The sequence below is a fragment of the Populus euphratica genome, unplaced genomic scaffold, assembly GCF_000495115.2.
Source record: "Populus euphratica unplaced genomic scaffold, PopEup_1.0 scaffold1153.1, whole genome shotgun sequence".
Lineage (NCBI taxonomy): Eukaryota > Viridiplantae > Streptophyta > Magnoliopsida > Malpighiales > Salicaceae > Populus > Populus euphratica.
The window spans coordinates 29,497-40,139 of NW_011501006.1; the positions used below are offsets into that span (position 1 = coordinate 29,497).

Consider the following 10,643-nt stretch of genomic DNA (forward strand, 5'->3'; position numbering starts at 1 on the left):
GTTTGCTCTTCCTGTTTGTTCTCCTAACCATGAGCTTCTTGGTTTATCTACTAGTGTTTGTGATTTTTGTATGGAAAAGTTTGGTGTGCGCCCTATTTTTAAGTCCATTGGCATAGATTTCTTCCCACTCATATTCTACAGCTGCCTCTCCATACGTAATGCCAGCTGGTATGCCTCATTCACATTGATTAGTCGTGCAACCAACATCTCCTTGTATAGTTTGCCACGTAATCCATTACGATATCGTGCTAGTGTTTGTTGGTCTGTCTCCACAATTCGACTGTGAATAGTTAATTCATGGAAACGGTTTGTGTATTGGTCCACTGTTAAGGAGCCCTGCCTCAGTTGTAGCATTTCTTCAAACATCATCTGTTCATAATCAATGGGAAAGTATTTTTCTTTTAGTCGTTCTTTCATCTCTTCCCAATCTGAAACTGCAGGGCGCTGGGTACGCCTTAGTTGCTCTTCCACGCTTCCCCACTAGGCTCGTGCATGTCCCTTTAGCTTCAACCTGACATATCGGGTTTTGTGATTTTTAGAGACTGCAAACCAGTTGAAATAATCCTTGATGGCTGTCAGCCAATCTTCAAAAGCATGCGGGTCTAATTTGCCATGAAAGTCGGGTACATCTATTTTCATTCTCTTGGTGAGTTCGTCAATGAGTTGATTGTCCATTATCCGCCTATCACGGATACGTGGGAATTCCTCCCTGTGTTGTTGAGCACGAAGGTGACGGGGTTCAAGATCCCTGAAAATTTCAGCTTCCAAGTTCTCCCTTTCAAACCTCTGATCACCTTCCTATGAGTCTTCACGGGGCTGGCCACGTCCCTTCCTATTGGGAGATCTTACTCTTTCTCGTGCCCGTCGTTCATCCATGATATCCATGCGATTAGAAAGTTGTTCTAGCATATGGGTGATTTGGGTGAGTTGTTGCTGATAGTTTTGTTGCTGAAATTCTGCATGCTCACGTGGGGGATTGCTGATAGCATGGTTGTCTGTCATGGTATATGATTTACCACTTCGGGTTACGGTCATGAACAGCTCTGATACCAAATTGATGTAAAGCCACTTGGTTTAACCTCTCGTTGAACTTAGCAGGAAATTATTAACAGTATAGAATCTCTCTCTGTATAGGGAATCGCTCTGAGTTCTATTATATAGAATGGTTTCAAAAGAAAACAATGATATCCCCTTTGTTCTATTCTCCCCTTTTTAAATACTCTCTAAGAATTATAATTCAATACGTAAACTTAATCTAATCCTAATTTGTCTAGGAACTAACATTACGGCTAACTAGGATAAACTCTACAGCTAATAAGTTTATAACATAATTAGGTTTTCCTTATTCTACAAGTCTTCTATGTCTGGTAGACTTGTGGTTTAAGCTTCCTGTTCCTCTACTTCCTGAATTGCATCATTGAGTTTACTGTAACATGTATGCAACATGTATTGATCGTTAATTTTTAAAGAATTGATTTGTAAAATGCTCTGATGCATATACCATCTATATAAAAATAAAAGAGAAGAGTGATACTCTTATTATATGTTTGTATATAGATGACTTGACTCACACTCTAGTATTTACCCTGAGTACAATTACTTTTCAATGCTGCAAGCAATATAACTACTCGTGTCACAAGTAAGCAATCAATTTTGTAATCTACAGGCTATGTCAAAAGCTGTTCGCCTCTCTTCAAATGGGTTGTTAAGCTGATCGATATCTATTACGAACTCTTGAGATTCTTGCCTATTGGGAGTTGAATCATACTCTGAAGAGGGTGGATCTCCAGGAAATTTTGTGTGGACTGAATTGGCTAATGGACTTGGCTCGCCCGCATAAGGCAGATTAATACCACTTCTGTCATTCACTTCATTTTTTCTGAATGCATGAGCTGTTAGGTCCCTTTCATTGAAAATTATGAACAAATTTTGTATTCTGCGCCACATTGAATCTCTGGGATCATCAGGACTCAAGACTCTCCTTTCCTGGTAAACAAACTTGACTGTGAAGATTAAGAGAGCTGAAAGTGAAGCTATTCCAGCAATTAAAAAAAATCCTCCGAAACTCTTGAGGCTAAGGCTATTTGATGAAATTAAGGTGCTGGAATCTGGACAACTGCTTTGTTCTCCAAACCATGCATCCGCGATTTGCTTCATTTTATCTTCTTCAGTCACATTTAGAATTGCCCTTGATACATCAGGTACTAGAGGAGAACCTTTAGGGAAGACCTGAAAGTATATGGACATATGAAATTATGCACTTACATGAGCCACTGAGAAAAATGGAGATAGAGAAGTGAACTTACAAAGGCAAAACCAGCCATTTTAAATGTGGGATCAATCATGGTATATTTTGAGCAATACTTCGACAAAAAGAGCTTCATATATGGTGCTTCATCAAAAGCAGCTGCAATACCACCATTTCCACTTCCTTTAGAGAAAAGTTCATAACATTCTTCAGCTGAATTATACATCACGATCTTTGACTTGTCAAAACCCAACTCTTAACAAGATTCCCGGAACAAAAGAACCTTCCTGGTAGCCTACATACTCCCCCTTCGTAATGAGTTCATTTACATCAGTAACTTTAGGCTGTAGCCGCTGGACTGTGAGTAGGCTTGTTAACCTGGCAGTATAACTTTGTGTTAAGATCAGCACAACGAAACACCATATGATAAGCACTACTCTAGACAGGTTGTTAACCACTCTCTCCCCTGCAAGTATAGTTCAAAAGGGGAATCAGTGAAGTATAAAGATGAAATCAGCTAGGTGTTTGAGATATCAGTAACGTATATATGTTAGAGTAGGAGACAATAAATTTAAAAGAGGAGAGGAAATTACGTTGAGCTAAAATCATGGTTGAGAAGGAAAACCAAAAGCTAGTGCCAGTGTGATGTGAAGGAGGACCTCGAAAATCTTCATTTATTCTGTGTTCAAGAACCCAGGCCACAAATCCAATGAAAATGAAGAAACAAAAACTTGTGACCCAAAGGTCCCATGTCAAAGGCCTCAAGAAAACCCATGCATTTTTGTTACTGTTTTCTATGATAGGAACGATCATGGAGACACCACTTTCCATGTAAGGCAAGGTAAAATCAACATACAAGGACCTGTTGAAGACGATGGTTGTATCTCCCACCGCAGCATCATAATTCTGTTGTTAGTAGCCATGAAATTAGATATTCACCGATTTCTGCCTAAGCAAGATTCAGATTTTATGTTGAATGTATTGCAGTGTAATTAGACAAGGTGATGAAGAACGTTTACCTGCAAGTACACTTGATAGACCAGACTATCATAATTTCCAGCAGTCCCTCCATCAGGATTTGCAAGGGGATGTACTCATAAGGCAGAGCGTAAGGCAATGATCACACTACAGCTTCAAAAACATCTATGCTGTATCGCTCGACTGTTGTGGTGTTAGATCTGGGATCTCTTGTCACTGACACAAACTGACTGAAGCCATCCTTCACTGGCACTCCAATTTTCAACTTCTTCCCGTTTGATGGAATCTCCCAACCCTTGGGAGCAGCAGTGTTATCACCAGGCCATATTACAGCTGAAATACCAGACACAGTAGACTAATTCATACTTTTAGTTGTTGAATTCAATGTTTGCACAAGTCCTTTCGTTGGTGTCCAGAATCCAACCTTTCTTCCTTCATTGCCATTCACATTAACTATCCGGAAGGCTGATGCTTGTAACTTCCCATCAACAAAAAGGTAATCTCCCGAAAGGCCTTTGAAGCTAGTGTTTGATAAAGCTTGAAGGTTTGGACCATTTAAAGAGACTCCAAGAGTGGCAAGATCTGTTGATGAATTGCTAGAAACATTTACCTTTTGGAAGCCAAAATTTTCCATTTTCTCAACTGCAAAGGCCAATGCCGTTGCAGTATCATAGGCCCATAGTCCATATATGTTCAACTCAGCATCAATGATGTCAGGATTATCTTGTTGGAATTTCCTTTTCCACCGAACTCGAAAATCTTTGAGCTCTTTTGTCCTTAGAACATGAGCTTTAATACCCAGTACCCTTTGCATCGTATCAGTGAAAGAGGAATTAGGTGTACTCAATAAATCAGCAGTCAGACCATCAGTCATGATCCAAACATAGCCTTCACTCATCATTCCAATCTCTTTCGCTTTGGCAAAAAGCCGAGTGCCGAGAGATTGATACATGTGCATAATGAAAACTCTAGTCTGCATTGCCATCAACTTGTAAAGCTCCTTGTCAATTTGATCGTCGGTGGCTGATGGAGAAATGACACTCTGATAAGGGACACGAGCATCAACTGCTTGCAAGGCATCAGTCAAATAAGGAATGATTCCCTCTCCATAATCGTTGTCAATGTAGATGGGCACTGCTGCTCTCCATCTAAAGGTTTGAACTAATGCAGTTATGGCATTCACTTGAGTCGAGTCATTTTGTGTTGCTCGAAAAAAATTTGGACTCCTGATTGAAGTAAGAGATGGACTAGATGCCGAAAATGATATGATGGGCACCTGAGCTTTTTCTCCAAGTTCAATAACAAATTTGGCTTGCATTGATGAAGTTGGCCCTATGATTGCTTGCACTTCCACATTTTTTATCAAATCCAGGGCTGTGTTTTAAAAGGGGATAGGAAAGAACAATTATAATTGTTATCTTGCTATCATAATCAATAAAGACTGATGGAAAATTCTAGTGAAAGTATGTGGTGCTTTATATAAGATAAGAATTTTGATGTCGAGAATATAGTGGTATTGAATTATATACACTAACCACAAGTTCCTAAAAAAGGATTTTTTAGCATGTCTTTTCCTTTTGAACTCTTAATACTGCTGTGAAGTCAATGATCTTTGTGCAGCAGAGTGATGAAGTACCAAGTGGACCAGTTCTAACGCCTCCGTAATATATCTAGCCTACAATATCATAACACAGAGAGAACACAGCCTACGTAGGTGACTTCTAAAAGCAACTAGCCGTGGCTTATGAAGACCTGGGTTTTTATGTGGATTCCTATGAAACAAAGAGAGGTTACAGTCTTGCAGGTTGATCATCTCATTTAAGTAAAGCAGATGTACAATATCCATCACTAGATTGTTGTACAAGAAGGTTAATCATAGGTCTAAAATATTAAACAGTGATTCGGAATTAGAGCATGCTGCTGATGAAATAGAGAGGGGGCAGAGAGAACTTGCTGCTGCTGCACTAACAACATCTCTCTTGGAGTCTATGGTGGTGAGGACCAGTCTGGTTTTGTAGTCACTGTGACTGGCATAGAAGTCTGAAAGGGCCATGTTGATGCAACTCAACCCGATATTTCCATACAAAACATCATCCTAGTCAAGAACGACACCAACATTCACAGGGATAGATATTGTGTCTTGGGCCACCCCCATGGCTATGAAGAAAAACTTCAAAGAAAGAAAGAAAAAGAAAGATGGAACAGGATTTGAAAGGTTTTTTCTCATCTTCTTGTGTGCCTAAAAGACAATTTTAGCTTTTTTATATATTTTTTAGATGAAAAGGGAGGATAACAAGGATCAAATGGAAACTATGTAGCATTAGAAAACCAACAGAGTAGCCAAAAGCAAAATGACTAGAGCAGATGAACACAGGGAAAGAACAGAAGCATGAGAAAACTAAGATACAATGTGGATTAATCTAGAAAGGAAAGGACTCTTACTTATAAGAGCACAGCTCTATAAAGATGCAACGTTTCATTATCGTTTACCTTGACTGAATCAAACTAAATGTAGTTAATGACCATAGAATACTCAAGCTTGTAACTACATTGGCATCACATTTGCTATTACAGCCAAAAGAAAACTTTTACATAAAGATAGATTGCTTATTGGAACCAAACAAAAATCTTACCCTACGTGACCCAAATTCAATTCAGTTAATATTCAGTTAAGTCTTAATACCGTCTAATTATTTATCATCGATTGGTCAACAAATTAAATTTCAGGGCACGTTCATGGCTTCGAGTTTACCTTTTCAATCTTGTTCTTGGTAAACAGTCTTAGAAATTTGTTTGTATTATTGTCATCTATTCAAGACAAGGTTTGTGCCAGTCATTCATCTTGTTTGCATGATTGAGGCGATTAGAGTTCGCAAATGAAGCAATACACGCGTTCATGGCTCGGACTCTTCCTTTCAAACTCTCTTCTTGGTAAACAGTAGTCAAACCTTGCATGCGTTAGTCTACTATTCAAGACAAGGTTTGTGTCAGACTGTAATGTTTTGAATAAATAAGTAGGAAAATACAATAAAGCCCTTAGTGACTTAAAGTGTAAGTATAAATGAATGAGGGGTAATATAGTAATTCAACAAAACTTGATAAATATAAATAAAAAGTAAAAAAATAAAAATAAAAAATAAGTGATCTGAAAGTTGAGAGAGAATCGGCAGGAGAGAGAAGGGAGAAAGAAGAAGAAGAGAAAAGAGAAAAATTAGAAGAAAAATAGAAAGGAGTTGAAGGAAATAAGTTTAAAGGTAAGATTATATATAAATATGTGTTGATTAAGTTTTAATTTTGGTTTTGATAAATGTTAGGGTTTTGAAAATTTGTGTTTTGAGTTTGATTGATGAATTAATTGAATGTTATGAGTTGATTGTTATGGGTAATGGATTATTTGGTGGATTTTGAGAGATTGAATTGAAAAATGATGATTTTGAGTTATGATTTTGTTTGAATGGTGAAATTATGTTAGAAATAAGGAAAGAACAGTGGGTTTCTGTTGAAATTCTGGGTTGGAGGTTGAAGATGACGAAAATTCATTTTGGTCCTTCAATTTGTGGAAATTACAGTTTAGTCCCCAAACTTTGGAAAATTTACAGATTGGTCCCTGGGGCATATTCCGAGATTCTGAACAGAATAAAAGATAAATTATGGGCAGAATTCCTGTATAGTTATGAAATTTTAACACTTTCAATTTGGTCCTTCAATTTGACAAAAATTACCATTTAACCCTAAAAATTTGATAAAATTCCAGAATGGTCCCTGGAGTATAATGAGATGATCTGGACAGAAATTAGGATTGATTATGGTCAGAATTTTAGTATAGTCATGGATTTATGATAATTTTAGTTTGGTCCTCCAAATGGATAAAGTTACAATTTGACCCTTAAAAATATAATAAATTACAGATTAGTCTCTAGCTGTAATATTAGCTTTTGCAGATGTGTTTGATGAATAATTAAGGGTTAGTTAGTGAAGTATTACCAATTTTATTATTTGTTTTATTATGGATTAGATTTCAAGAAAATCGTTAATTTTTGGGTTTTTAGGAAAATAACTAGTTTAGTTTAAATACATATAGGGTTATGAAATAGACCCTTAGTTAAGTGTATTAAATAGGTTATATGTTCTTTTGAGTCATTCTTGAATATGTTTTCTTTATATTCAGATAATCCTGATATTCTACCGGCGGGACGTCAGTAGGATTTTCTCCGGTGTCTGCTTTTGACTTTTGTTTGCTTCGAGTCAGGTGAGTGGATAATTTTCCATATGTATGAGAAATATTATAAATATTTGTTTTGTTAATATGAATTGGATCATGCTTCTTGATAATATCTATGGTGATTATTATCCTTGTTATGATAAGCATGATCATTTGTTGAATCCGAATTCTTGATATGAACCAGTATGTATTTTGAATTAACTTCTGAATTGATAGCTCCTCATTTGATTGATGTCATGAGTTGAGCCTTGAGATATTAATATGTCTGTTTGATTATGATTATAACCCTATGGTATGTCAGTCAGAATACCTATGCTAACAGGGTAGTGTTAGTCTTTGTGCACATCGTATCTGAACCCTAGTTGGTCGGGGGAGTCACCAACCTGTGTGGACTGATCATCCCACAGTACGGAGCCTCATGCTCATTGCATTTTGATTTTCTGACGAATTTTATCATATGATATTCTTGTTATGGCCTATTTGAGAAACCTTTTTTATAAGAACCTAAATTCATACTTGTATATATATTTCTCATTATTGTATTATCTCGTGTGTGTATATTGAACGTTATCTACTCACTGAGTTGTTGAACTCACACTCATTATTTATCATTTTCAGGCTTATAGCTTGATAGCAGGTCACTTTTGTTGGACCTTCAGAACCTGCTCTTTTGGTTGTAATCCGTGCATTTTCCTTTATGTCTAATTAGTGCTCCAAAACTATGAAATTATATTAACTCTTGTATTAAGACAATTCAATTATATTATGAAGTTGATTTTGTTATTAATGTTGCGCTGAACTCTGATTGAGTTAGGATAAATTTATATGTAAGTTTGGGTTCGCATAGGTATGGAACCTTTGAGGGGAACCTTGCCTATGTGCCGGTCATGGATCCGGGATTCGGGTCGTGACTCAGACAGTCAGCTGCTTGCTAAGATTAGGGTAAGCAAATCTATATATTTAACAAGGCTCTCTAGAGGAAGCATCCCTTGTTTTCTTGGAACATCACTATCTCAAGTTCACCTTCCAGCATTTCGACGGAGGCCAATTGTTCTCTAGGGTTTGATTCTTTCATTTTGTCAAGGGTCAGAATTTTCTCTCAAGATATGGCAATCAAACGAGCTGTAGCTGGTGATTGCGAGGAAGATATGAGAGTCTAGAAGCTAAGTAGAAGAAACGTGTGTGTGTGTGTGTGTATTTTCCTTGCTTGTGCACGATGAGTGACCGGTCGACTTTCAACTATTCAAAGTCCATACTTGAATTCAATATACTTGATTATACTTGTATTTTGATTGATTAAAGAGTAAAAATTTATTGATTTACATCCACGGTTTGAGCAGTATCCAGAGATAAAAACCATGGTCAACTGTCAACTGTTTACGGGGAAAATTTGGGAGATGGAAAAGGCAACTTTTTTGCAAATGCCATTGCATTATTCTTTTCAACATCCCAAGTTTAACATATTTTCTTTTGAAATTTCGAAGAAAAATCAAAAAAATGTCAATAGATTAAAGACCAAGTATTTTCTTTTTTTCTTTTTTTCTTTTTTCTTTTTTCTTTTTTTCTTTTTTTCTTTTTTTCTTTTTTCTTTTTTCTTTTTTTAACCTGAACCAATCTAGCTTCCAGGTTGAATAGGTATACCTAGTCAGCCTGTCAGAATCACCATCCATGATAGAAATATCAATATCTACACAATTTGGAGAGTTTCTAGTTGGCTCGGGAATGGGAAAAGACTTGGGGCAGCACGGCAGCAACTTAAAGGCTAAAAACTTGCACAGCTGATAAAAACCACTACCCATAGCCGTCTCATAGACGGGTTCCCGGAATGAAATTCCTCTGCTGTATAAGCCATACCCTAGCCCCCCTTGTCTTTTCTCTTCATACAAAGACCAAAAAATGGATCTGAAAAGGGGTTGTGTATTCAAGCAGCCTTGATCTTATTATACGATATACTCTCTTTCCCGCAACTTGTTCGATTCTCTATCTACTGATCGTGGATATCTAAACTCTTTCTCATGTCGGCTAGTTCGATTCTAACCTACCAGAAATTGCAATTGCATAAGAGAAGAAAGCGGAGCTCCTAGCTCGGGATAAACGGGAACTGCCGGCTAATCGTATGCTGGTGAATCAGATGTTAGATATTCGGGGCGAATCATATGTTGTTGAAAGCATGTCACGAGTTTGGTCAATTGTTCGCGGAGACCTGCTAGGCGAGATTCAGCTTTAGTTGCTGCCAAGGCTTTCAATGATAAGAAAGCAGGGGCGGACAATGATTTTCACCTTTGGTTTGGGTCTTTGATGATTTTCATCCATCTGGGGGTAAAGTAAAAAGGTTAAAGTTATACCGCGGAGGGCCTATGCGAATACATTATTTGCCAATCTTAAAAGTTTTAGATGGCCGAGGGTCTTTCGTTAAAGGGGGAAAAGAAGGGTGGGGCTTTGTTCTGGGGGGCCGCCTTTCGCAGCTTTAGAAAGGAGAGAATGAAAGTCACTCTCTCCAACCCTTTCTTTTCTATCTATCCTTAGAAGTAGGGCGAGAGAAAGTCAATGTGCGTTGGCGATAGAATCTTCTAGGTATCTGCCTTTCTGTTAGAGGAGATTTTTGGAGTTTCGCTGTAAATAATCAGCTCTGGTGGTTCTTTCTTGAGCCAGCGGAGATACACCAAAAGCTCAGTGGTGTCAAAGTAAGTAACTTATCAAATAAAGTTCTCATAACTAATTTCCTTTCAGGTCGCCTTTCACCCCTTTCGGAAGCGATCGATAGGGAATCACAACCACATTGCTGGGGCTGGACTGTCCCTGAGATTTGATAAAAGAAAGGTGCATTAGCGGTTAATACGTTGTAATTGGATAAGTTATTAGGAATATGACGGAACGAAAGACCAAGGAAAGAAAGAAGAATACACTCATTTCTTCAACTAGTATCGATGGAGATGGATAAAGACACAAATTTTAGTAATAGAGGTGAGGTGAATTACAAAGGCTTCTCTAAAATATTTGCTGAATTACAAGCATCATCCAAATGCTTTTATGCTTGACAGCAACCCCCTCATGTTTCCTATTTCCTACCCTGTACTATATAAATTTGACAGAAACCTCGACAAAAACCTCGGTAGGGTTGAAAACATGAAAGGGTTTCTGTCCAACATAAAAACTTTGGGATGGAGCTTGTAATTCCAGAAAACATAGGGAAAG

The 10,643-nt window shown here is 37.5% G+C and overlaps 1 long non-coding RNA gene and 1 pseudogene across 1 annotated transcript; one reads left to right on the forward strand and one right to left on the reverse strand.

Annotated features, from left to right (window-relative positions):
* Positions 1-1,576: 1,576 nt before the first annotated feature.
* On the reverse strand, positions 1,577-5,603 carry LOC105117027 (glutamate receptor 2.8-like; annotated as a pseudogene).
* Positions 5,604-6,441: 838 nt separating this feature from the next.
* On the forward strand, positions 6,442-8,107 carry LOC105117026 (uncharacterized). The gene is made up of 3 exons (XR_840663.1): positions 6,442-6,480; positions 7,395-7,475; positions 8,067-8,107. It is a non-coding gene; the product is annotated as an uncharacterized LOC105117026 (long non-coding RNA).
* The last annotated feature ends 2,536 nt before the right edge of the window (positions 8,108-10,643 follow it).